The sequence below is a fragment of the Panulirus ornatus genome, chromosome 67, assembly GCF_036320965.1.
Source record: "Panulirus ornatus isolate Po-2019 chromosome 67, ASM3632096v1, whole genome shotgun sequence".
Taxonomy (NCBI): Eukaryota; Metazoa; Arthropoda; class Malacostraca; order Decapoda; family Palinuridae; genus Panulirus; species Panulirus ornatus.
Window position 1 is genome coordinate 10094183 of NC_092290.1, and position 26515 is coordinate 10120697.

Consider the following 26515-nt stretch of genomic DNA (forward strand, 5'->3'; position numbering starts at 1 on the left):
CACACAATACAGTATTGCATATATTTCCTTGATATGACTGAACTTCAAATACTTTTCTTAACATCACATAATACAGTATTGCATATACTTCCTTGATATGACTGAACTTCAAATACTTTTCTTAACATCACACAATACAGTATTGCATATACTTCCTTGATATGACTGAACTTCAAATACTTTTCTTAATATCAAATAATACAGTATTGCATATATTTCCTTGATATGACTGAACTTCAAATATAACTTAGATAATTCTCTCAATGTCTACAAGACTATATGAGCAGACAAAACGTAACACGTACCAGGACCAGTGTGTCTCGTCTCCACTCCAATTCCAAACATGATACTGTGAACGTTCTATTTCATTATACTATTTGCAGTGCCTTCAACACTCATGACATAAAATCAACCCCTTGTGCACAACGGAAAACCCCTGGATCAAGTCAAAAGACCAGAAAATCACCCCCAAAGGTCGCCTCGTCGTGCTCAACCCCATTAACTATCACTTTTGTAACATCCATCCGAACGAGTTTTATGACTCCCAAATACATGACATCTCGAGCAAAACTAAACTTCAATCCCTGATAACTAAAAAAAAAAAAAGAGTCAGCTGAATTCTAGTAAAACATTACCAGTAAAAAGTATCAATTATAATAATCAAAGATCCATGTTTAGTTTCTGGCAAATCTATCAACACACAATGTAACGTGGACGGGAAAGCGGCCACCATTCTATCCGTCATTGGTTTGGTCCCTCAATGGTTTGGTCCGGATCGAGATGCGAAGAAGACATCGGAAGATCCCAAACTGAACTTCAGAGGCAGACAACCTCTGAAGCAAACACAAGGCATACACAGAGTAAGGTATGATCCTAGACTGACTGTTATGGTATTGTACACTGAAGTGCAGTGCATCTGAATCATCACATTTCATTGTACTACATGACTGGACGGTAAATTCTCCAACACAACACGAATGCAAATCATAATTAAGATTCTCAGTCCCAGCAGACTATGAGTATGTATGATAAAATGAAGTGTTTATTGTTTTTATACTACGATCGGGATATTCTTTCATAAAACCGCAAAGTTGGGCTTGGGAAGAATTCCCTAATGTCTCGATGACACTAACTGACCTGATTACCGACTGGTGACGTGCAATAGAACAATCTCCACTGCCTGTAATAAACACACCACCTATTCTTGCCACTGCAACAGGTACGTACGTGCTCGGCACAACACGTTCGCATGAAATGCTACCTTGAGTAAGACTTAATCTTTTAAATGCGACGGTTTCACCTCTGGAATATGAAGACTTCTCTTAAATACAACGACTTATTCCCCGAAAGTACGAAGGCTTTCAACTCCAGCAGTAAGATGTCATCCCGGAAGTCATCGTACTCAAAGGCAAGGATGGTATGATAATCTCCACATACAGAGCATGACGCAAATACAGGACGCAATGTCTCAGATGTTTCCGCTAGTCTGAAGGCCGTTGTTCATAGCCTCAGCCGCTGCACACCAACAGGGTCAATGCACGCCATGTTTCTTTTTGATATAACACAGCAACAAGTAACGGGCGTAATTATTTGCATGAGACAGCCACTTATCCATATGGTTTCTACCTCCTCTAACACCATTTTTTTTTCCCTGGCCTTCCGTCAGTCATCACCGGAATAATGACAATTCGTATGAAATGGCAAAAGGGGAAAATTTCCAGCGTCAGAGTAATGGTTCACGAAGACTTTCCATGTAAACAAAGTACATACGCATGCGCGGCGGCCTGCAACACCAACATGAAACACGTCATGGGAAGGTACACACACTTATCCTGAGGCGGAGAAATCAAATTCTCTGCCAAGTTTGATCTTTACTCCGTTTCCGTTTTCCTTACCTAATCATTGTACAGCGTCTCCAAGCCCCATCGTGAAAGACAACAATATGTAAAAATATCATTTGCCTTTCGACAGAGGGTGAGTCAATGTAGGGTGCGCTGCGTTGGCGTGCGTGCTTTAGGGTGGTGGAGGCAATGGAGGCAGACGGGACGAGGGAGGGCGGCCCGGCCGGCCGAGCTCCGAGCCAGACATGCTGCTACACACGTTCACTTCAAGGCCATTTGGGCAAGGCAGGGCGGGGCAATGACAACATCGGCGAGGGGTAAGGTATTCCTGTCCACATTCAATAAGTCATTAAGGAAAGACGGGATGGCGCTGGAAGGCTTAAAACAACATACCTCCAGACCAGTTTCTTACATCTATTAAGACATTTAATTTCCTTTCCTTCCCCCAGCCTTCCTTTTCCGTGTCTCTTTCACTTGCGTATGTATCATTCCTTTCACTATATGAACCTCTCTACTTCACCTATCGCCAACAATGCTGTTGAACCTCAACATGTACACACATTTAACAGTATTGGTTTAAAGATGGTTTATTTTTACCTATTTGCACAAAGTGGGGAGGAAGTTCTAACAATCGTGGGGTTCCATTCCTTGAACTCTTGTCATCGAACTTTTAGAGATACGTGCGTGTGCCAGATTACTATTTCCGTTACGGGGAGGGAGTTTTACACACGCGTTGTCCCTCATATATGTACCAGGTTTATACTCCTAGCAGCCTAGGAGGAGGAGGAGAGAGGCGGGGGTGGGGGGCTGAACTGCAGGGTTGGCTGTGGGCTGACTACCGCACCCAAGGATGCGATCCCCCCTCGAGCGTGCCCGCACGTGAATCATGGTCAGCGACACTGCCCACTATACCATGACAGCCGATGCAGGGGTGTGAAATTAATACATTTGCATTCCAGGGAATGTTGTCCCTTTTCTTCACTCTGCACATATGTACACTATCTTCATTCCTATGTGTGTAAACACACACACATCAACTAGCTACAACCAGGTATCCAATTATCGACCAGCCCGATGGAACCCATACAGACCCATGGTCAGTAACCCTATCCAATTCATCACAGAGGCCGGTGGTGTGTGTGTGTGTGTGTGTGTGTGTGTGTGTCGGTAGGAAAACGCACGTGAATAGGTGGTCTCATGAAAACCTTATCGTGTAGCAAACGCCTCGTCAATTTCGGAAGTTTATTTCACACCAAATCTGACCTACCGTTCCTCTCGGATCAGTCAGACTATGCGGCCTGGCTGGCTGGGAAGGTGAACCCTGTGGATAAATGGTGAACAAAAACAGGGCACGAACCACGGCCTGCATCAGTAAGCCTAGTTGCGTCGCATCCCCTACCAAATCGTCAACCGCGCATGACGCGCCATCACCACATTGACAAATTACTCTCGGCCAATAATATACCCTTACTCCCACGCCCCTAACTCCTCACCGTGTACGTTAAAACTATGATTTGACATTTCGACAAGCATTAATTTCCCAGGCAATCGATTTACTTTACCCGAGTCTTAACCAATCACTTCACTACAGTGGTGTTACTATAAAAACACACACACACACACACACACACATATATATATATATATATATATATATATATATATATATATATATATATTCCTATGAGTCCACGGGGAAAATGAAACACGAAAGGTTCCCAAGTGCACTTTCGTGTAATAATCACATTATCAGGGGAGACACAAGAGAAATATCTTGATCACGCGCAAAATTGTGATCCTTTCCAATATATATATATTGGTAGAGGATGTGTGGATCAGGTGTTTGCTTTGAAGAATGTATGTGAGAAATACTTAGAAAAGCAAATGGATTTGTATGTAGCATTTATGGATCTGGAGAAGGCATATGATAGAGTTGATAGAGATGCTCTGTGGAAGGTATTAAGAATATATGGTGTGGGAGGCAAGTTGTTAGAAGCAGTGAAAAGTTTTTATCGAGGATGTAAGGCATGTGTACGTGTAGGAAGAGAGGAAAGTGATTGGTTCTCAGTGAATGTAGGTTTGCGGCAGGGGTGTGTGATGTCTCCATGGTTGTTTAATTTGTTTATGGACGGGGTTGTAAGGGAGGTAAATGCAAGAGTCCTGGAAAGAGGGGCAAGTATGAAGTCTGTTGGGGATGAGAGAGCTTGGGAAGTGAGTCAGTTGTTGTTCGCTGATGATACAGCGCTGGTGGCTGATTCATGTGAGAAACTGCAGAAGCTGGTGACTGAGTTTGGTAAAGTGTGTGGAAGAAGAAAGTTGAGAGTAAATGTGAATAAGAGCAAGGTTATTAGGTACAGTAGGGGTGAGGGTCAAGTCAATTGGGAGGTGAGTTTGAATGGAGAAAAACTGGAGGAAGTGAAGTGTTTTAGATATCTGGGAGTGGATCTGTCAGCGGATGGAACCATGGAAGCGGAAGTGGATCATAGGGTGGGGGAGGGGGCGAAAATTTTGGGAGCCTTGAAGAATGTGTGGAAGTCGAGAACATTATCTCGGAAAGCAAAAATGGGTATGTTTGAGGGAATAGTGGTTCCAACAATGTTGTATGGTTGCGAGGCGTGGGCTATGGATAGAGATGTGCGCAGGAGGATGGATGTGCTGGAAATGAGATGTTTGAGGACAATGTGTGGTGTGAGGTGGTTTGATCGAGTAAGTAACGTAAGGGTAAGAGAGATGTGTGGAAATAAAAAGAGCGTGGTTGAGAGAGCAGAAGAGGGTGTTTTGAAATGGTTTGGGCACATGGAGAGAATGAGTGAGGAGAGATTGACCAAGAGGATATATGTGTCGGAGGTGGAGGGAACGAGGAGAAGAGGGAGACCAAATTGGAGGTGGAAAGATGGAGTGAAAAAGATTTTGTTTGATCGGGGCCTGAACATGCAGGAGGGTGAAAGGAGGGCAAGAAATAGAGTGAATTGGAGTCATGTGGTATACAGGGGTTGACGTGCTGTCAGTGGATTGAAGCAGGGCATGTGAAGCGTCTGGGGTAAACCATGGAAAGCTGTGTAGGTATGTATATTTGCGTGTGTGGACGTGTGTACGTACATGTGTATGGGGGGGGGGGGGCCATTTCTTTCGTCTGTTTCCTTGCGCTACCTCGCAAACGCGGGAGACAGCGACAAAGTATAAAAAAAAAAAAAAAAAAAAAAAATATATATATATATATATATACATACATATATATATATATATATATATATATATATATATATATATATATATATATATATATATATATATATATATATATGGGTAGGAGTGTATAGAAGTATGAAGATAGAAAAGTACTCGATGTAAATAGAGGAAGGGGGGGGGTGGGATGGTATAAGATAATTGGAAGTCCACAATGCACACTACGTATACAAGGCCATGCTCGCGAAGGCAAATGGTATATGAGCCTTATATTCCCAAATGTAATGTTTAATCTCTAGTTTTTTTTAAATTTAATTAAGTAGAAATGACAGTATCTATCTTGTCATATTCTTTTTTTTTTATGCCCGATGATTCTGTTACACTCTGGAGACCATGGATACGGAATACTGTTAATGGAAATGTAAGTCCGGTGAAAACTGGCAAGAATGTCGTTTGAGATCGGTCACCCAAGTGTGGATGTCATCCATTTTCTCGCTGACTGTGAACTATTTTGATAGAACGAAGTTATAAAGAGAAACATTACTAATTTATTACTAATAATAGAGGGAAAAAAAGGAAAAGCCTGGGCCATGGTGAAAATATACAAACGAACGGAGTCGATCATCATCTTTGAATGCTACAAACACAAAACATACAAACATGTAGAAACAAACACAAAACATACAAACATGTAGAACAAACACAAAACATACAAACATGTAGAACAAACACAAAACATACAAACATGTAGAACAAACACAGCGTGGCTTGTGTCCACATTAATTACTTACTTCTACAGTAAGAGGTGGGAACTCTGCCAACTCTCGTGGAGCTCCACTTCTTGAACTTTAACATATCTTTTAAGACATTTTGAACCAACATCTTTTACGACATTTGAACTTTAACACATCTTTTAAAACATTTGAACTTCAACATCTTTTAAGACATTTTGAACTAACATCTTTTACGACATTTGAACTTTAACACATCTTTTAAAACATCTGAACTTCAACATATCTTTTAAGACATTTTGAACCAACATCTTTTACGACATTTGAACTTTAACACATCTTTTAAAACATTTGAACTTCAACATCTTTTAAGACATTTGAACAAACATCTTTTAAGACATTTGAACTTTAACACATCTTTTAAAACATTTGAACTTCAACACATCTTTTAAGATATTTGAACAAACATCTTTTAAGACATTTGAACTTTAACACATCTTTTAAGACATTTGAACTTGAACTCAACTTTTAAGACATTTGAACTAACATCTTTTAAGACATTTGAACTAACATCTTTTAAGACATTTGAACTCCAACACATCTTTTAAGACATTTGACCTTTAACACACATCTTTAAAGACATTTGAACTTTAACATATCTTTTAAGACATTTGCATGTTGTCTGTATTCACAATTTCATATAATCATTCCATTCATCCAGTATCTTTTTTCACTGCAAAAATACCCTTCACGTGTATGCATGATTATTATGTGAGGATTACGGGGTGAGTGTTTTACATTCGTCTTATCACAGACACACACACACCCTACCCAAGCCAAATGTGTGTGTGTGTGTGTGTGTGTGTGTGTGTGTCTGTGACTGTATATAAATAGCTTCCAGTGACGTTAACCAGTGTGCAAGATCAGCAGTGCAACTCGAGGAATTTCGCGCCAAACCAGAAGCACAAGGGTGAGTTATGGAGGGTGGAACGCGCACCCTGGCAGAGAATAGCGGTTTCTCCCCTAAACTCTTCTAAATCTACAACGTACAGCATACGTATACTCTCACGTAGTAACTCAAAAGTGCGAATAATACTCTAGGCATGAATGATGATTACATAATGGTAAAAAAAACAAGTTCACAGGTCATATGTCAGTGAAATGCATGGTACTGGCGACAAGCCGACATCTGCTTGAAGTGTTAACTATAGGAATTGTATTATATATATATATATATATATATATATATATATATATATATATATATATATATATATATATATATATGTATACATATATACTTCCAACAGCCACGATCGAAGCCGGGACGCCAACGTGACAGGGTTGGAGGTTTGTGGAGGTTTTTAATATGCAAGTGCGCGTTCATATGCACTATATCCGTACATACACACACACGCACACTCTCTCTCTCTCTCTCTCTCTCTCTCTCTATATATATATATATATATATATATATATATATATATATATATATATATATATATATATACATATATAAGGTTCTAATTAGGAAATATGGGATTCTACCACGAGAACAGGGAACTGAAGGCGTAAATCGCAACTTGCACTAGAAAATCACCCCCTGGGCTGTGATGGCAGAACGAACTCAAAAGACTTCGCCTGGAAAAAAAAAAATCTTCAGATGAGAAACTAAATTAAGCGGCAAGAAATCCAGGATGCCTGTGGTCGTTCATTTGAACTTTAGTCTTATCGAACTGCTTGGCTCGCTATGGCCGTCAAAGTCAAGCTACTAAATCCCCCCCCCCCCCCATCCCGAATTATTCTCAACACTTCTTAACACTTCTTCAGGTGCTAGCGACACTTCTTAACACTTCTTCAGGTGCTAGCGACACTTCTTAACACTTCTTCAGGTGCTAGCGACACTTCTTAACACTTCAGGTGCTAGCGACACTTCTTAACACTTCTTCAGGTGCTAGCGACACTTCTTAACACTTCTTCAGGTGCTAGCGACACTTCTTAACACTTCTTCAGGTGCTAGCGACACTTCTTAACACTTCTTCAGGTGCTAGCGACACTTCTTAACACCTCTTCAGGTGCTAGCGACACTTCTTAACACTTCTTCAGGTGCTAGCGACACTTCTTAACACTTCTTCAGGTGCTAGCGACACTTCTTAACACTTCTTCAGGTGCTAGCGACACTTCTTAACACTTCTTCAGGTGCTAGCGACACTTCTTAACACTTCTTCAGGTGCTAGCGACACTTCTTAACACTTCTTCAGGTGCTAGCGACACTTCTTAACACTTCTTCAGGTGCTAGCGACACTTCTTAACACTTCTTCAGGTGCTAGCGACACTTCTTAACACCTCTTCAGGTGCTAGCGACACTTCTTAACCCTTCTTCAGGTGCTAGCGACACTTCTTAACACTTCTTCAGGTGCCAGCGACACTTTTTAACACTTCTTCAGGTGCTAACGACACTTCTTAACACTTCTTCAGGTGCTAGCGACACTTCTTAACACTTCTTCAGGTGCTAACGACACTTCTTAACACTTCTTCAGGTGCTAGCGACACTTCTTAACACTTCTTCAGGTGTTGGCGATAATTCTAAGACCACATACACAAAAGGACCCCATGCAAGTTTTCATGGATGAAATGATCAGAAATAACCGGATGAAATCCTATCGAAACTTATCACATACTATATTTGCTGCCCGTGAAATCCCCATTTATCTTAGAAACATCCTAGAGCCAAATTGAGATGTTAATTCTGTGGCTACACTCCATATATGGACCTAGAGGGAAATTGAGGATATACGCGGTAAACTCTTTTAAAGTTCTAAGTCTACATGGCTGACGACAGGAAGGTAGGAGTCTAACTTAACTCCAGAAATCAGGGTAAAACATCTGTTGCTGAAACAAGTTTTATTATAAAACCACAATTTTGGCTAGCAAGTCAAAAATCTTTGGCGAGGCATTGTGCTGGGCCTTAAGATATCTGCAAAACTGATTATGTTACTCCTGCAATGCCCTCCGCAACTTTGGAAATGAAAAGGAAATGTAAAAGTAAAATATGGAATACGTCTGTGAAAGAGTTGTATATAACCCAGCTCACCTGGGATGTACCCATGTAGCATAACAATGTCTGGTCCTTCGACCCGTGGTCCATTATAATACTATTTCCTAGTGTATGACCGAAATGCCATGGTAAGAAAGGTCCCATAATTCACCCTCATCTATAATAATAATAATAAAAACAATAATAATAATAATAATAATAATAATAAATAAATAAAAAAGGTGGATCCAATGGGATTTTATATGCTAGTTTTACTTATTCCTTTATATTCACTTTATCACAGGCTCTGTTGTTCATTCCCGTACACAAAAACCTTTGCAAAGACTGACACTGAAGGAAATGTCACTTTTGATGATGAAAAAACATCAATTTTAATAGTACGGAAATCCATCTCAGTCGCGGGAGGACTTAAACGCATCTTGAAGTCCAGGGAAAGTGTTGAATTCAACCCTAACTTAACCTCTAAAACAGACTGACTCCACGCGGCTCCCATGAGCCAAGCCTAACTCAATGCAAGCATGAGGTGTCGCGAAAAGGGGGGAAATGAAAAACGAAAAAGGAGAATTCATGGGAAAATCGTCGAACGTGATTTGTGATACATTGGCACCGCACGTGACGAACCACACAAAGAGACTCCACCCTATCAACATAGCTTATGAACATTATGATATACACAAGGCAACACTTGTGCTGGAAGCCCATATGTTCGTCCTCTGTTGGTGAATACAAATGCCTTACCATCAAACATATGATCCAGACGTCTAGCAGTTATTTTCGTTCTTCGTCCTCCTCTTCAATGATGGTTGATTCTATTTTTTTTTTTCTTTTTGTACTTGATCGCCGTTTTTCGCATTATCCCAAGTAGCGCCTGGGACAGACGAAGAAAGGCGACATCCGCTTACATCCATACTCTAACTGTGATATATATCATTGAGAGTTGAGTCTCCTCGAAAAAAAAAAAAAAATCAATCTAAAGGGGTGCACATTTCCCTGCCACTGGAAGTAGCGCAGCCTGAGGCTGCAAAATCCTATGAAAAAGTCCAAACAACAAAGGTTAACAAAGGGGCGTGTCTCTCGGATAGGCGAGGCTTTTGGCTCTACCTACTCAGCAGAACTACGAACGGAAAACTCGGGTTGAGAATGGGAAGATCGCAACAAACATTCCTCCCTCACCATCAAAATCCCAGGCGAGAGAGATAGTGGCACCCTTGTTTCCTCCTGAAGGGTCTTCTGGTTGGGGCTGGTGGCGTGCCACGGAGTAATTGAACTTTAGACAAAAGAGTTCACACAAGCGATTGTCAAGGTTCATGAACCACCACCCCCCATCTGGAAATATATGAATGTGACAGGTTTTAAGTCAATGCGTGGAGGCCGTTTTAGCCACGTCTCAAGCTCTCATCGAAATTCAATATTTGAGGGTTACGCCCGGCACCCTGACTTCCAAGGGTGATAACGCCCTCGCGCTAATCGAAAGCGATGGCAAAATACATGTCCTTCGAGGGTTGCATTTCGCGAAAGCGAAGAGTAGTGACACAGCCACGACGTACCGAGGTGGTTCGGCCAACAGGTAGTGTTGTGTGTCCTCAGCAGCATAGGTCTCTTCGATAACGATCGCCATTATAATAATTTGATTCGTCCCGTGAGTCAAAACTGGCTTCAGAGATTCCCCATCAGATCCTAGACTGACCACCACCAAAGAATGGGAGTTAAGTTCCCACTCCCGCCACTTTAGAAAAGGAAGAAGATTTTGAATGGAAAATCTTTATTAAGCCTCTCCTTCATGCACATTTAGGGCTTGCCCTACCTATATAGGGTCCTGAACTAAAACCCCCATCACGCCTCGTTCGTCGAAGAGGCATCTCAATGAACAATCAAACCAGCACTTGATCAAACATCTTACGTATTGCACTGCAAGTCTCCGGGGTCTACTTTCCTCCATCATCATCACACAGACTATGAATTAAAAGTTACTTAAAAGCAAAACAATGAATGGCATCGTCACCTTAAAAAGAAAATAATATGCTATGTGAGAACACGGTAAAAAAAAAACCATATAAACCACCTTAAAAAGAAAATATGAGAACACCGTAAAAATCTTATATAAACCACCTTAAAAAAAATAATATGCTATGTGAGAACACGGTAAAAAAAACACCCATATAAACCACCTTAAAAAGAAAATAATATGCTATGTGAGAACACGGGGAAATAACCTCATATAAACCACCTTAAAAAGAAAATAATATGCTATGTGAAAACACGGTAAAAAAAACCCGTCTAAAACCACCTTAAAAAGAAAATAATATGCTATATGAGAACACGGTAAAAACCTTATTATACAAACCACGTAAAAACCCAATGAATGACGACAGAATGATAAAATACCGACAGGTCATCAAAAAAATTCGCTTTTTACGAGATATTATAACAGACAACTTACTTTTAAATACAGGTGTTCTTTTGTTTACAAAAGAGGGGCATATTTACCTTCTGGTCAACAGAGCCTCCGTTAACCGAGCCCTCTGCACTGCTGGGGCGAAGGGTGATAACTGAAAACGAACTAGTTCGTACTGGATGATCGGAACTCCGCGCATGCGTGCGGACCGCACTTTATCATCATTTACTTAATTTGATAGTTAGTCCTCGGACAATATGGACATACAGGAATATCAAGTAGGACTAACAGGCACAACCCACCATATAACGCAATCCGCACGCATGCGCGTAACTCCGATCACCCCTGGTCAACTGAGTGAATGAAGTCGTTTTCAATGAACACCATCACCACTCGGGTCCAACAAGTGCTGAGCTGTCAATAATGGATTTCTATTAACCATTTGGAGAATACCTCTAGCGAGCAAAGATGCATTTTTTTTTTTAAACCTCTCATGTTTTTAAAGTAATTTGTCCAATTCTCTTTGATCATGTAACTGAGTTTCTACGTCACATAGGGATTTTATGACTATATATATATATATATATATATATATATATATATATATATATATATATATATATATATATATGTGTGTGTGTGTGTGTGTGTGTTCAACTGACACTCACAGTTTGGTTTTTACGTGACGTATGGTTTTACCATGTTCTAATATTACAATCCATTTTTTTTAGGTTTAATGATAACTTTCATTTTTTTAATGTAATCAGGAAAATTTTACGATTTTTTTACTGAGCTTGCCTGAGGGAGGAAGTGCAACTGAATGAATATATTTCACCAAGTGCTTATATATATATATATATATATATATATATATATATATATATATATATATACATATATATATATATATATATATATATATATATATATATATATATATATATAGCTGAGATGTCACGGACAAGTGAATGCCCTAATGAAGGCCAGCTTAACGAACAATGTATATATACCCGAGCCTAAGCCAGGTTCTCAATTTATCGACCAACCCTGGCCTGGGGGAAGATGAACAGGTGAGGTTAAGCACCCTCCTAACGGTAGGACAATACTGTAAAAATCAAAGAACATAAAAGAATATCAAATAACTGTGCTGTATTCAATTCTACGTGCATATATATATATATATATATATATATATATATATATATATATATATATATATATATATATATATATATATATATATTGGAAAGGATCATGTTTACCAAATGGCGTCCTAGCTACGTCCCTTCATTGTATATCAACTGACAGTTATATTACTCTCTTGTGTCTCCCCTGATGATGTGATTATTACACGAAAGTGCACTTGGGAACTTTTCGAAAAGTTCCCTAGTGCACTTTCGTGTAATAATCACATCATATATATATATATATATATATATATATATATATATATATATATATATATATATATATATATTATGAGTGTTGCTCAGTCTGTGGCTCGCGTCAGATTTTTCATGACAGATCGATCATCTGTACCGAGAATCAGGGAACAAACATGTGCGTCTACACACAGGTGTTGTACACACTGCAGAAATAGAAAAGTGTGTCCTTTGTGTTCGTATGGCGAGACCCCTTTGCACCCTTCACTTGTACACACGGCAATTACAGAGAAATTTTGATCGGTGATATATATTTTTTTTTCCCCCTTTTTGTTTGAGGTGGTGGTTATTTGGCCGACCACATGACGCCAACGATCAAAACATTATTTTGCCGACTGGTGTACCTACGACTTTGTTTACTTCCTCCCTGTGACAACAGTCAACTTAGCTGTTCATCCTCCTTTTCAGATATGGTTGATGAAATGAGTATCATACATATCAAGTACATACACGAATGTGGCCTTTCTTTGTCTATTTTCCTAGCGCTATCTCGCTGAAGCATGGGGTAGCGATACTGTGTCCTGTGGGGCGGGGTAGCGCCAGGATTGGATGAAGGCAAGCATAAATATGTACAGGTGCATATATGTACATGTATATATGTTGATATGTATACATGTATGTACGTGTATGGGCGTTTATGTATGAGTGGATGGGCCATTCTTCGTCTGTTTCCTGGCACTACCTCGCTGATGTGGGAAACAGCGATTAAATATGAATATATATATATATATATATATATATATATATATATATATATATATATATATATATATATATAATTTCATCCACAACCCGGGCTGGGCCCAAGATGCTGGTCTGGTCCACTTTGTAGGTACTTAAGTGTAATCCCAAACTTGTATCCCATCCTGTTTCTGACGGTAGCTGGCAAGATGGTGAAGAATCTTGGGCCCAAACGTTTATACTGTACTCTTTTTTTTTTTTTGCGTAAATAGCACCTTTGGATGTTAAATGGAGCAATTTACGAAGCCTTCCATGCCAGTAGTATGTTAAATTTCCGAACGGAAGGTGGGGGCCATATCTTCGTCTAGGCTCCAGGGATGCATAGCCTCGGAGATTTGAGTCGTTCCCAATAACTTGGTTCCTTTACCACTTTAATATAGATAGGCTGCTAAAGATCTCTGAACACTTTCTAATCCCTCAATTTCGCTGGCCTTGTAAGGTGATGACAATGCAAGAAAACAAGTCAACTGGTGAAAGAATTACTGCCTTGAATATCATCACTGGGTTTTTTTTTTCCCTTGTCTTGAAGGTCCGCAGGATCCAGCCCGCCATCCTCCATCCGTTTTGTGTTCGCTGAAGGTTAGGTCGTTAGAAATTATTACCCCGAAGTCTTAATACATCAATCAGCTGGTTTATGATAGCGTGTCTTAATTGTCTTTTTATTTCTTCATTTTACCTACACCGTAGGAGTCTGAAACTTAATTCCATTGAAATGCAAGTTGTTCACGGATGTTACCCTGGATTGGCTATGGGCCTAAGATCCAACTGTGATTGGAGGAGGGTGCTAACCGTGAAACTGCTGGTTGGTTGGAGGATCCTAAGTCCGTCCCAAATCTTGCCTAAAGTTCAACCTCCTCTGTTATCTTGTTTTTGACAGCGACGATGATGTACGGGATGACATACCCCGTAAGCTGACTGACAACTTGATATGACGCCTCTGATAAGGGTCCAGGTACTGAAGGACTGGTCGCCATCTGGTTTCAAAACAGGATTATCAAGACTAATGCTCGGTCAGGGAAGTGAAGTCCGAGCCAATAGCAGAGGAAGACCCTAATCCTCGTCCTAAGAAATAGCAACAACACCATACACAAAGACACACACATACACATACACGAACATGTGGGCACAAGCACACACATGTTCGTAATGTATATATATATATATGTATATATATATATATATATATATATATATATATATATATATATATATATATCCCTGAGGCGACTAAAAGGGGAGGGAGCGGGTGGCTGGAAATCCTCCCCCCTTTTTTTTTTTTTAACTTTCCTCAAGAAGGAACAGAGAAGGGGGCCGGGTGAAGATATTCCCTCAAAGGCCCAGTCCTCTGTTCTTAACGCTACCTCGCTAACGCGGGAAATGGCGAATAGTATGAAAGAAAGATATATATACTCCAAAGCTGCCGTGCACATCCACACAAACACACACACATGAAAATTTATGGTCCATGCTCATGAACGGTAACCAGCTTCCTGGGCGCTGCAAGGGCGTCATAAGGATAGAAGGGATTCCTTGGGCAGGAGGGCAAGGTAATGGTGTTTATATATCATAACGTATTGTTTGGCTGTAAATCACTAAACAATTTTACCATTACGCGCTAGAGCGTCGACCCCAGGTCACCAAAAACGTGTGGGCGGGAAACCCTCGAACACACAGTATACCAGCTTAGGTTTCTCTCTTCCACTGGTACTCTACCCGCCCGTTTTCGATGGCCCAGGTCACATTGGGGGTGCGCGTATGTATAAACATTTGCTAATTATATGCTGGTCGGATTCCTATAACAATCCACAGCTTAGGTCTTGTAACTAACCTTCCTTCAAAATGGCCAAGAGTCTGCAAGCCTGTTCATCGTTGCAGAACTCTGTGGTGAAGCGAAGATATCCACTCGCTTACATGAAATGTTGCAGAAGTCTGTGGTGAAGCGAAGATATCCACTCGCTTACATGAAATGAATGGTACTAACATTACTGACAATCGTTAGGAGTTCACGATATATGTTGGCTCATATCTAGAAGTCACTTACTCCATTATATATATAATCCATGTCAACTTAGTCTCAGGCCGGGAATATCATGCCTCCCTCAATGCTTAATTATTACGAGGCTTTGTAAAAAAAAGGAAAAAAAATGATATATTGCACCACGGTGTCCTAGCACTCGAAATGCGTACGCTGGGAATAAAATAAAAAAATCAGGAAGATAAATATTTAATGTAACAAACATTACAATACACTGTTGTAAACCCAGTTAGTTCTAAATGCGTCCAAGGTTTTCAACCTCACTTCCCCAGAGAGCTGTACTTGCAACAAATCTCCTTTAAACATTCTCTTCAGTCTCAAAAATACGAGTCATGGTTACACATTGTATGGAAAATTCATCAGCAGAATTTACAGCAAGAGACTTCGGAGACAAACACTACCTTCCAACAGACCACTGAAAAACAACGTGCCTCTCAATGGTTAAGGTACAATTACCCAATTACAGGGAAAGTGATTAGATCAAAATCAGCACAGAATACCGTACAGACACTAACAAACATCAGATCTGAGAGAACAAAACGAGGAAACTTCTTTCAGCGAACAAATCAGACGACAAGTTTCCTCTTCCCAAAAGGAAGGAAGGCTTGATCTTACGGACGAGACAAAATGAGGAAGCCAAGCCGATGGTAGCGTTCTTCAAGGCACTCTCGAACAGAACCCTCTCGTGTGCTAATATCCCCCTCTTAAGGGGACCAAACTGTGACTAGGAAGAGTACAAAGATTCTTCACAACTAACACCGAGATTTGCACGCTGTCAGGGATCTGTACTACTGTGGGCGACTGAGAACACCAAGGTTGTACGTACCCTTTGAAGAGCAAACGGGAGATGCATATCATTATTTACACTTAGAAAATCGAGGAAGACGGTTCTAAATTCACAATCAAAAACAGTTGAAAACTGGCATGGGTACAGTAATATACAATACCATCGATATCAAAAGGTTCACAACCTACAGTAAAAAATTACCAAACCGTAGCCTCAAACTGTTTTATTTTCTGTCTGGGGCCATTATAAATAATAAACCACACAAACCAATAGCCTGGCTGGCCAAAGGGGACAACCTGTCAACTTGGTGGGAGAACAGAGCTGTTGGGACTGAAGAAAAACACAAAAATTATTAAGCATTACCGGTATTCATAGGCACGACGAACATGCTATGCCACTAAGCTGGTCTGTCTACTACGCCTTGGAGACTGGGTTCGCTGGTTATTTTGGGTTTTAGACTTACCGGCATCCAGGGTCATTTAAGACCCAAGTTCCACTGTTATAACCACCAGATGACAAAGCATGAACGCATGAATCCTCTTCTAGTATTTGAAAATTCTCTCTCTCTCTCTCTCTCTCTCTCTCTCTCTCTCTCTATATATATATATATATATATATATATATATATATATATATATATATATATATATATATATATATATATATATTTTCCTCGTGTTATCGAACTCCGGCTGCTCGAGGTTATATCATGAGTGAAAAGACAACTTTGGTGAGACTTGTATCACTGAGAGTACAATCTCGTCAAAGAACGATTCACAGTCTCAAGGAGTCTACATTTCCCTGCTATTATAGAGCTAGCGAAATCAAGGGCTGCAGGGCCATTTACGAAAGTCTAGGATAACACCAGGACTCTTTCATAGAAAATGGCCCCCGGGGGCTAATTATAAATACATATTTACTTGTTAATTCCTTGCCTTGGAGTAAACTGTCAAATCCTTTTCCCTGGAATATCACACAGTTCTATTGTCAGCCGTCATTTCCCATACAGTTCCCCATGTTTGCTAGTTACAAGGACTTGGGACTCTAACGTTCATGATACTTCCTCATCTTACTAACACATTCATGATACTTCCTCATCTTACTAACACATTCATGATACTTCCTCTTAACATCTTACTAACAATCGGATTTAATTTGCACTGACTTCCAAATCTGTCACTAAGAGCAAGGAAATAGCCAAGTATTCAGCATTTGTAGTTCAAGAGATTTAAACTTTGAGTCTTACATTTCCGCAGGAGATTATCTAAGGGGAGCGGAAATACTCTGGCCATCTCCGAGTACATGTAGCTGGCAAATCCCCGCGAGACAGAATGTTGTTGTTCGCATACATATTTCGAATGGGAAGGTGCCTCCTAAAAGTTATCGCCCGAGACACTTGTGGTACCACAAACGGCGTGACAGGAAAAGAATTTATATCACACACACACACACACACACACACATTATATATATATATATATATATATATATATATATATATATATATATATATATATATACAAACCTGACATACTGAAGGCAGAGTGTGTGTATGTGTGGTGTTGGGGTGTTCTGTTTAATTTGCTACATTAGAGGGTTAATTTTTCGCAAAACTCGGATGCAATTGCATATATATATATATATATATATATATATATATATATATATATATATATATATATATACACACACACAAGGCAAAGTATTCACTGACGTTATCCTTTATCATCTGCATTTCCTCTCAGCAAAGTCGAATCTCTTCTGATGCGGTTGTAGCTTCATCGCTAAACACCTAAGCAAATCTCACACTGGTGGTCACTGGTATGAACACAGCACCAGTCTTGGCCATACGTAGCGTTTACAAATCATGGCATTTCACGCTTCTGCATGAACCACTCCATCAATCTATAAGTTAGCAAGTAATAATAAACAATGAATACACGGCATGTTCAATTTAACAGCAGAATGAACTTGGGTGATATCTGCAGCTCCTCCGAACTGAGTTTTAAGATCTCAGTACACAAATCATTTTAATATCAACAGAATCTCTTCAATATCAAACTTATCCTTTTTTTTCCCACCGAGTCATTTCGCTCTCTGAAGTAATGACTGGTACGATATGATATAGCTGCTGTTGATAAATGTTTAATGCCTCTCTTCCAGTATACAAATGCTTTTATTTGCGCCATTATTTCCATGAATGACGGGCCCGCCAAGTTGTCAAAACGGTGGCTTCCCACTTGACTACAGATAAGAGACAATTGAGTGTAAAGTTCATGCTGTAGTGTTAAGTGTTCGTGTCGTGTTCGTGAGCTAGCGTTAGTATAAGTGTTGGTTAAAGTCCATGTGTTCATGTCTGGTACAAATAACAAGTGCATGTGTTCATTTCTGGTACAAATAACAAGTCCATGCGTTCATGTATGGTACAACTAACAAGTTCATGTGTTCATGTCTGGTACAACAAACAAGTTGATATGTTCATGTTTGGTACAACTAACAAGTTCATGTGTTCATGTCTGGTACAACTAAGTTCATGTGTTCATGTTTGGTACAATTAAGTTTATACGAAAGCATTCAAAACTAGTAGATAAGGTTCACAAGCTAGAGGCAAGGCTGGGGGAAAAAATACGAAGGAAATCAGTTTAAATGCACATTTGTCCTTACGGCAAATCATCTCTGGCCTTCAACAGAACATGTATACTTGTTTATTTTTCTACATCTAAATAGAAAAAAGAAAAGTGTCTGGCTTTGTTATTGTCATAGTAGCCGTCTACCTATTCCTGTAATGCAGTTTCTGGGAAAGAAATGGCTAAGGATAAAAGAATTATTACAAGAGGAAAAAGATGGGTAAAGGGGTAGGGCAAGGGACATTGAGAATACATAAATGGAGTTCACAAAATTCATTCTATACCCTATATGTGTGGTCTTATAGGTAAAATTACAGTTTCGTAAACCCATAGAATTCCAAAACTTAAAAATCCCCAAACTGACTGGATATCCAAACGTTTCCAAACCTGCTTAACCAAGACTTAAAACTCCCTAAATTCGCTGGACGTCCAAAATAATACCATGAACCTAATGTAAACAAGACTAAAAATCCTAAAATTCGATGAATGCCCGAGGACTTTTTTTTTTTTTTTCATGCTAAGGGACAACGACCACATAGTTACAGTCTGATATATCCTTGTCAATAATGTGTTACATGCCCAGTATACAGTTTGGATACACCTGTATTTCACTACAGCTGTATCATGGTAATAGCTGCAGCAGCGATAACCGAGGCTATATGACCTTGTTGCTGTCAAGTGAATATTGAGGCGAACTGGTATAATTTCGTCTGGCCTACAAACTGATGCATGTGTAAGCAACATTTCTGCGGCTTTAACGACAAATTATGAATAAAATAAATAAATAAGGATGTCTATGAGAATTTTTCCCATGTCTGCAAGCAGCAGCCGTTCAACCATATGGCGCCTTGGGATTCAACCAGGATATGCCAAACCTCACCCAGTCTATGGTTTATGTTCCATTAACATCTTCAAAGATTCTTTCTAGTGAAGATACATCACCATTATCTGTAAACACCTCTTGGACAAAGTGGCCCCCCATTACAGAGTTCTTTATGTAACAATCCATACTATCGTTCCTGTATCATATCCACACACATTCTCATTTCACGTCCCGTCTTACGGCAAAGAGCTGCTCAGAAGTCCCCATAGTTTTGAGTGATGCTGGACCACAAACCAACCAACTCATGGTTTCCCAACGCTAGCCACCGCCGTAAAAATGTAGCCTCAAATCCTCTTGTGTCGTGACTGTTGCTCTATTCAACTATCTCGCATCCGTCACAAGGATTAATAAAAAGAGGATCTGTGCCACACCACACCAGCTCAAGGAAGAAGAAGGAAAGACCTTCCCAAGACTAGTAGTCGTAGTACAAACACACAAACACACCCTCCTTTATACTACCAGCAGATGGTATTCGCCTGTACGCGGCCTTGATAGAAATTTGCAAATACTGTGGACTACACACCTTCAACAGCTTATTGAGTAGATCCTCGAGCGTGTCTGTATTTTCCCGAATAATCCACAACAGAGCCAGAAAGCACGGCAAACCTACAATCACTCAGCACTCTTCCACCGACCATCACACACTGAGTGACTGAACCAGGGGGATCGCCACCGAACGTTGCCATTTGCCCTTTTACGAATCTATAATTCTTGAAGTATCAATAGAAATTCAAATAATTCTATCGATGTTTGGTAATATTGCTCTTCGTATGGAGTATCTTAATGAGTATAGATATTACGAATTTATTTTTTTTTTTTGCCTGTGTGTGCAACAGCAATGGCCATTTTTAATCGTAGATTGTTGCCATTGGGAAGCCGATGGTTTAATTTTGTTACCAGGTTGCTCAGAAATCCTTCGTTCCCAAGACCTAATTCCAATTCGTTGAAACCTTGACTAAAAATGTGCCTTGCATTATAAAATCATGGCTACACAAGATTTCAAGCATAAACAAATGCAATTCTCCAATTCTGAAAAGTAGTCTGAGCTCACACACACATACGAGTCGAGTGATCAGAGGATACGATCCAATTATTACTTGGCGGAAAAATTAAATAAAGGGAGAACGCTTACAAAACGTCACTCAAATATACTAAACATGTTGACCCTGCCGCAGCTGGCAATGGAGTGCACGTGAGTCGAGCGTCGGCGTAGCTTTCCACAGGCCGCCCAGTCCCCAAGCCTCTGCAAACTGGTTTTCACCGGTTACAACGAACACTAAAGCAACTGGCATTCACTCATGTCATATTGTTTCGTTCAGGCGGCCCCCCAACAGCAATGTCTCCCACGTAACACTAACGTCAGAATCCCATGGGTCTCGGGTTTTCCCTTTGGAGATTCGTCCACTTCGTTGCGAAGATTGGGTCTAAAAGCTGAGCTAGGAAAAAAGGTGGTGGTGGTGCCCCCCCAAGATAACATGGATGATAAGGAAAATCGTTCTTCTACGGGGTGAGAGGGTATACCCGGGGTTGGGGAGTTGGTGGGGGAGAGGGCAGCTGGGATTGGTCGTCGTCGCCTGGTGGTGGGGAGGAGGTTACACGAGAAGTTCAGGGGAACGGATTCCAAATATCTCCATTTTTTCCCCCTCATCCTAAGACCTCTTTCATAAACTAGCTTTCATTAGCTTCCCTCGTATAGAATCTTCTACACAGAATTCTCTACTTTCTCAGCAATCTTCATGGTAGACATTGGAGATACACTTCGGGTATTTTTATTTTCTAAACAGTTGGTTGGACAAAGTAACACCGAAAATGTTAATCTTACGGGATAATAATGCATAGAAAGCTAGAAAAAATTAAGAACTATATCCCGACAGTCAGTGATTAAGCACTTATTGAACCGAATGAAATGAAATCCATTGTTCTTTAAAGCTGAGTAATTAACACTGATAAAACAGAAATATACTTAAGTTACTCTGTAAATAATTAGTCCTATGAAGACAGAAAACTTAAATTACTCCGTTTTCTTTCGAAGTCGTTGAAAATTTGAAAGGTAACGAAAATAAAAAACATCTTTAATATTCTTTGAAACTCATCATTTCACCATGGCTCTGAAGAACCTTTCTAATCTTCCTTTTGTTCAGTAATGCATGAGAAATACATAGTTCACTGGAAAAACAACAAAATAGGAGAAACTGAAAATGAATGGCCAAGTTGCCATATTGATGTTTGGGTTCGGGTCTGTTTTTGCCCGAGATGCAATTCTGCTTCACTTATTGCAGCGCCAACCTGTAGTCTGGCACATGCACTTAAACCCTATAATTAAATAGACTACGAATTCCCATTTCTGCTTCACTAAGTGAAATTCCTTTCCTGCTGTAATGGGAAGCATTTCCGACAAATTTACCTTTCCTGTTCTGCAAAACATTGATCTCCGATTGTGGAATTCTTTGTCATTCTTGAGACAAACTAAATGTTATTTCGAACTCTTCTGCATGAAAAATAGAAAAAAAAAAAAATACAAAATTACTTACAAAGGACCATATATTCAGCTTCTTTTGGAAGGGTATTCAAAATCTAAATCTGTTCATATAAAATTGATGTATTTTGATTTTCGTCACAATTCATCAGTCTCAATACATTAATCATATATAATTTCATCTCATTTTTCACCTACTTAAAACACCTTTTACAAAGGGCTGCCCTGTGCCAATCATGGCACTCCGAACACATACCCGCGAACGGGCTGTCATTTGACACATTTGTAAGAGCCCGGGTTAGACATAGTATGGGCGAATCTTTTAACATACAACACACCAAAATAACATTTTAAGCACACACAACGGTACATATGCGAGTGACATCAATTACATATCAGACCAGTGTATTATTACTTTTTATTTCCGTTGCTAGCATCGAAATGACCGGGGGAGGGGAATTCATCGTATGTTGCAGTACATACCAAAAGTGTCAATAATGAAACAAGTGGTTACTGGAGAAGTGTACGTCATCAAGTGGAAGGAAAACAGATCAGAATGTGGATAGACCAGTAGGTACACAAGGAAGGTCGGTTACAGCATTGAATTGTGGTTCGCCCTCAAGCAGGATCTCCAGGGGGACGATCAGCCAACCCAAGATCACACCGCCCTCAACACCCCGACGGACAAGGGTAGCAGGCTCACCCCGCGGGGAGATGCCTAGATTCTCATGAATTCCCAGTTGTTAATGAGACGTGCAGGAAAGTCTAACTGCTCCCGCGAAATGGTACAAGTTATCTTTTTTTTCATTCCCAATTATTAGTAACAGTGCTTATGGCTAACGACCAGGTCCCGCCCAACACTGCCGTGCCACCCGCAACAGCACGTCGGCCAACACCACATGTTACGGGAAGGCAACCTGCGCCCTTACACCACATTCTGTAAAGGGAATGGGTTCTGGTTAGAGCCTTCAGTGAGCACACCTCGAGGCTCTGGCATGAAAGCTCTAAAACCCGGAGACCACTTGCACTCTCCTGACTCCATGCTCGGTAAATGTGACTCACATGACCTGCAAGGAGACTTAAGTCCCGTACGCAGCCCTACACTGAGTGGGCAGCGCCCCGGCCCTCACTTGGATGGTCTAAACAAAGTCAACGACCGTGAGGACACCCACTGGTGACCCATCTACTGACCAGTGGCACGGCAACAGATGGAGAGACACCCTTCCCATCACAGCTGCTGACGAGGTTGGACCTACATGTGTGCTATGTTCGCTTTAATTACCCAGTTTGCCGACAAGGAATACATTGCGTGTTCTTGCGCCACTGCCACTGGATTAAAGGGGTCTGACGAAGCGAGGAACTTTTCGAACCGTGCCACCTTTCGGTAGTCTGACGGTCAAGACAAAATCCGGAAAAACCAGCCCACCGTCGAACGCCACTGAGTAAATTGAGGCGCAGGGAACATCAGCTGGCAAGCAAAGCCACCGGCGATCCGCCGACCCCAACTGCCTGTCTTTCTCCGGTAAACGAGTCTTATACACTTTACCCAGCAACACGAGGCCAATAAGCTGAGGCACGACGTGGTAAGTGAGGATCGTAATCCTCACCTGAGGTTTTAGAGGGGCTCTGGTGATGTTGGTTAGCTCCTCTTTTAGCAAGGAACCGTGAGATGCTAGCCCGACGAGAATGCCTGGGTACTTGTACTCGTCCTCAACATTAATGTAACCAATGGCGCAACCCAAAACTTGGAATGTCTCGTTCTTATTCACATACAAAGTTTTGAGTTTCCCGTCGACCAAGATCATGAGGGTTCGAAACTTTCCCGGATTTATCTGAAGGCCATCCCTCGCGACAGTATGTCGATGCTCCCCTGCAGACCTACCGCTGTCTGCGCCAACAAGACCACACCATCATCAAACGTCAGACCTGATACCTTTTACTCCCCAACCTTAACACCAACACCACATTCTTTCCCCACTGCAACTGTCCGCTCAGTTATAAGGTAGAAAAGAATTGGCGATAGGGGGTTGCCTTGTTTGACCGTCATAGTAGTACGTCGACATGTATGCTCTGACGGGCTGGATTACCCTTCCAAGACATGACGCGTACACTGGGTATGAGACCACGTACGACCGATAAACGCAACCAGGATCGTGAGGTTCTCGTCTAATGGCACGAATGCCTTTCGAACCCCTACGATCTGGCAGGGGCGGGAGATGCAGCACCTCAAGATCTTTGGAAGCAAACGGACAAGTACACAAGATGGAAATCGGTCTGTAGTCCTTTGGCTCAGTAGGGCTGGCAACTCAGGCACAGTGCGGTTCGCCATGAATGGCCATGCTGGTGCAGCAGCAGAGATTCAAAGATTAAACATCTTGCAGCAGAGCACTCGCACCGGAAAAGACTTCAGGAATCTTGTCTCCACGTCGTCGGGACTAGAGGCTCAAGTCGTAGTGCAATGGATCCAGGTGGTGTGCTGCCTATCCCACGGTAATCTCTGCCATCTGATCACATTCTGGGTCAGAATCAGTTGTTGGCTGCCCGTCGGGCTCGGAAGTCCACCAGAAGAGATCAACCACAAAAGAGGAAGAGGGTTTCCCGATCAACCGAAGTTGGCAGTACTTTCCACTCCCACCTCTGGACGCGTCCACCGACTCGTTCGCAAGACTGAAGCCAATTTCACGGTATCGCTCCCTGCGCAGAAGGTTTCTGCTCAAAAGAGCTCCATCAGTCTGGCGCCCACTACTCGAGATGTTGTGTGTATTCTTGGTCCGCCCCCACCAAGATCTGGGTGTTCAGTGAGCGAGCCACACAAGCTTATCAACTCCTGGGCGTACTCTGTGGCCACCATGATGGAGGCCCCTCAGTCGACCTACCCTGGGGCCGATATCAATGTTACCTCGATCCACACTGGATTTGTGGGCGCAGGCTCTAGTGTGTCTAAGTTGGACACAATCTTCGCAACAAATGATATGGGTTGGGGAGTAAGAAGAGCATCGGGGGGACAAAACCGTGAGGTACTCTCCACCAGGGGCGGCAGAATACACCCTCCGTCAAGTCTCACTGCTCCCGCGAACTGGTACAAAGTTATTATATTTCTTTTTACCATTCCCAATTATTAGTAGCAGTGCTATGGCTAACGACGAGGTGCCAGGACCCAACACTGCGGTGCCAACCGCAACAGCTCGTCGGCCAACACCACATGTTACGGGAAGGCAACCTGCGCCCTTACACCACATTCTGTAAAGGGAATGGGTTCTGGTTAGAGCCTTCAATGAGCACACCTCGACGCTCTGGTATGAAAGCCCTAACACCCGCAGACCACTTGCGCTCTCCTGACTCCATGCCCGGTAAATGTGACTTACATGACCTACAAGGACACTTTTTTCCGGTTAAGTCCCGTACGAAGCCCTACACTGAGTGGGCAGCGCCCCGGACCTCACTTGGATGGTCTAAACAAAGTCAACGACCGTGAGGACACCCACTGGTGACCCATCTACTGACCAGTGGCACGGCAGCAGATGGAGCGAGACCCTTCCCATCACAGCTGCTGACGAGGTTGGACTTCCATGTGTGCTATGTTCGCTTTAATTATCCCGCTTGCCGACAAGGAATACATTGCGGGTTCTTGCGCCACTGCCACTGAATTAAAGGGGTCTGACGAAGCGAGTAACTTTTCGAAACGTGCCACCTTTCGGTAGTCTGACCGTCAAGACAAAATCCGGAAAACCCAGCCCACCGTCGAACGCCGCTGAGTAAAATGACGCGCAGGGAACATCAGCTAGCAAGCAAAGCCAGCGGCGAACCGCCCACCCCAACTGCCTGTCTTTCTCCGGTAAATGCGTCTTATACACTTCACCCAGCAACACGAGGCGAATAAGCTGAGGCACGACGTGGTAAGTGAGGATCGTAATCCTCACCTGAGGTTTTAGAGGGGCTCTGGTGATGTTGGTTAGCTCCTCTTTTAGCAAGGAACCGTGAGATGCTAGCCCGACGAGAATGCCTGGGTACTTGTACTCGTCCTCAACATTAATGTAACCAATGGCGCAACCCAAAACTTGGAATGTCTCGTTCTTATTCACATACAAAGTTTTGAGTTTCCCGTCGACCAAGATCATGAGGGTTCGAAACTTTCCCGGATTTATCTGAAGGCCATCCCTCGCGACAGTATGTCGATGCTCCCCTGCAGACCTACCGCTGTCTGCGCCAACAAGACCACACCATCAGCAAACGTCAGACCTGATACCTTTTACTCCCCAACCTTAACACCAACACCACATTCTTTCCCCACTGCAACTGTCCGCTCAGTTATA

At 41.6% G+C, this 26515-nt stretch overlaps 1 protein-coding gene across 6 annotated transcripts in view; it reads right to left on the reverse strand.

Moving 5' to 3' along the window:
• The window catches only part of LOC139747064 (uncharacterized), a 126413-nt gene that overhangs the window by 92365 nt on the left and 7533 nt on the right, over positions 1 to 26515 (reverse strand). For 5 of the 6 annotated variants that reach the window (XR_011712303.1, XM_071658856.1, XM_071658854.1 and 2 more), the window contains exon 1: positions 20250 to 20399. The exons of the other annotated variant lie outside the window; for it this stretch is intronic. The gene's annotated coding sequence lies outside the window, so the exon portion shown is untranslated. Of the gene's footprint in view, positions 1 to 20249; positions 20400 to 26515 lie in introns of those variants that run through there. 6 annotated transcript variants of the gene reach the window in all.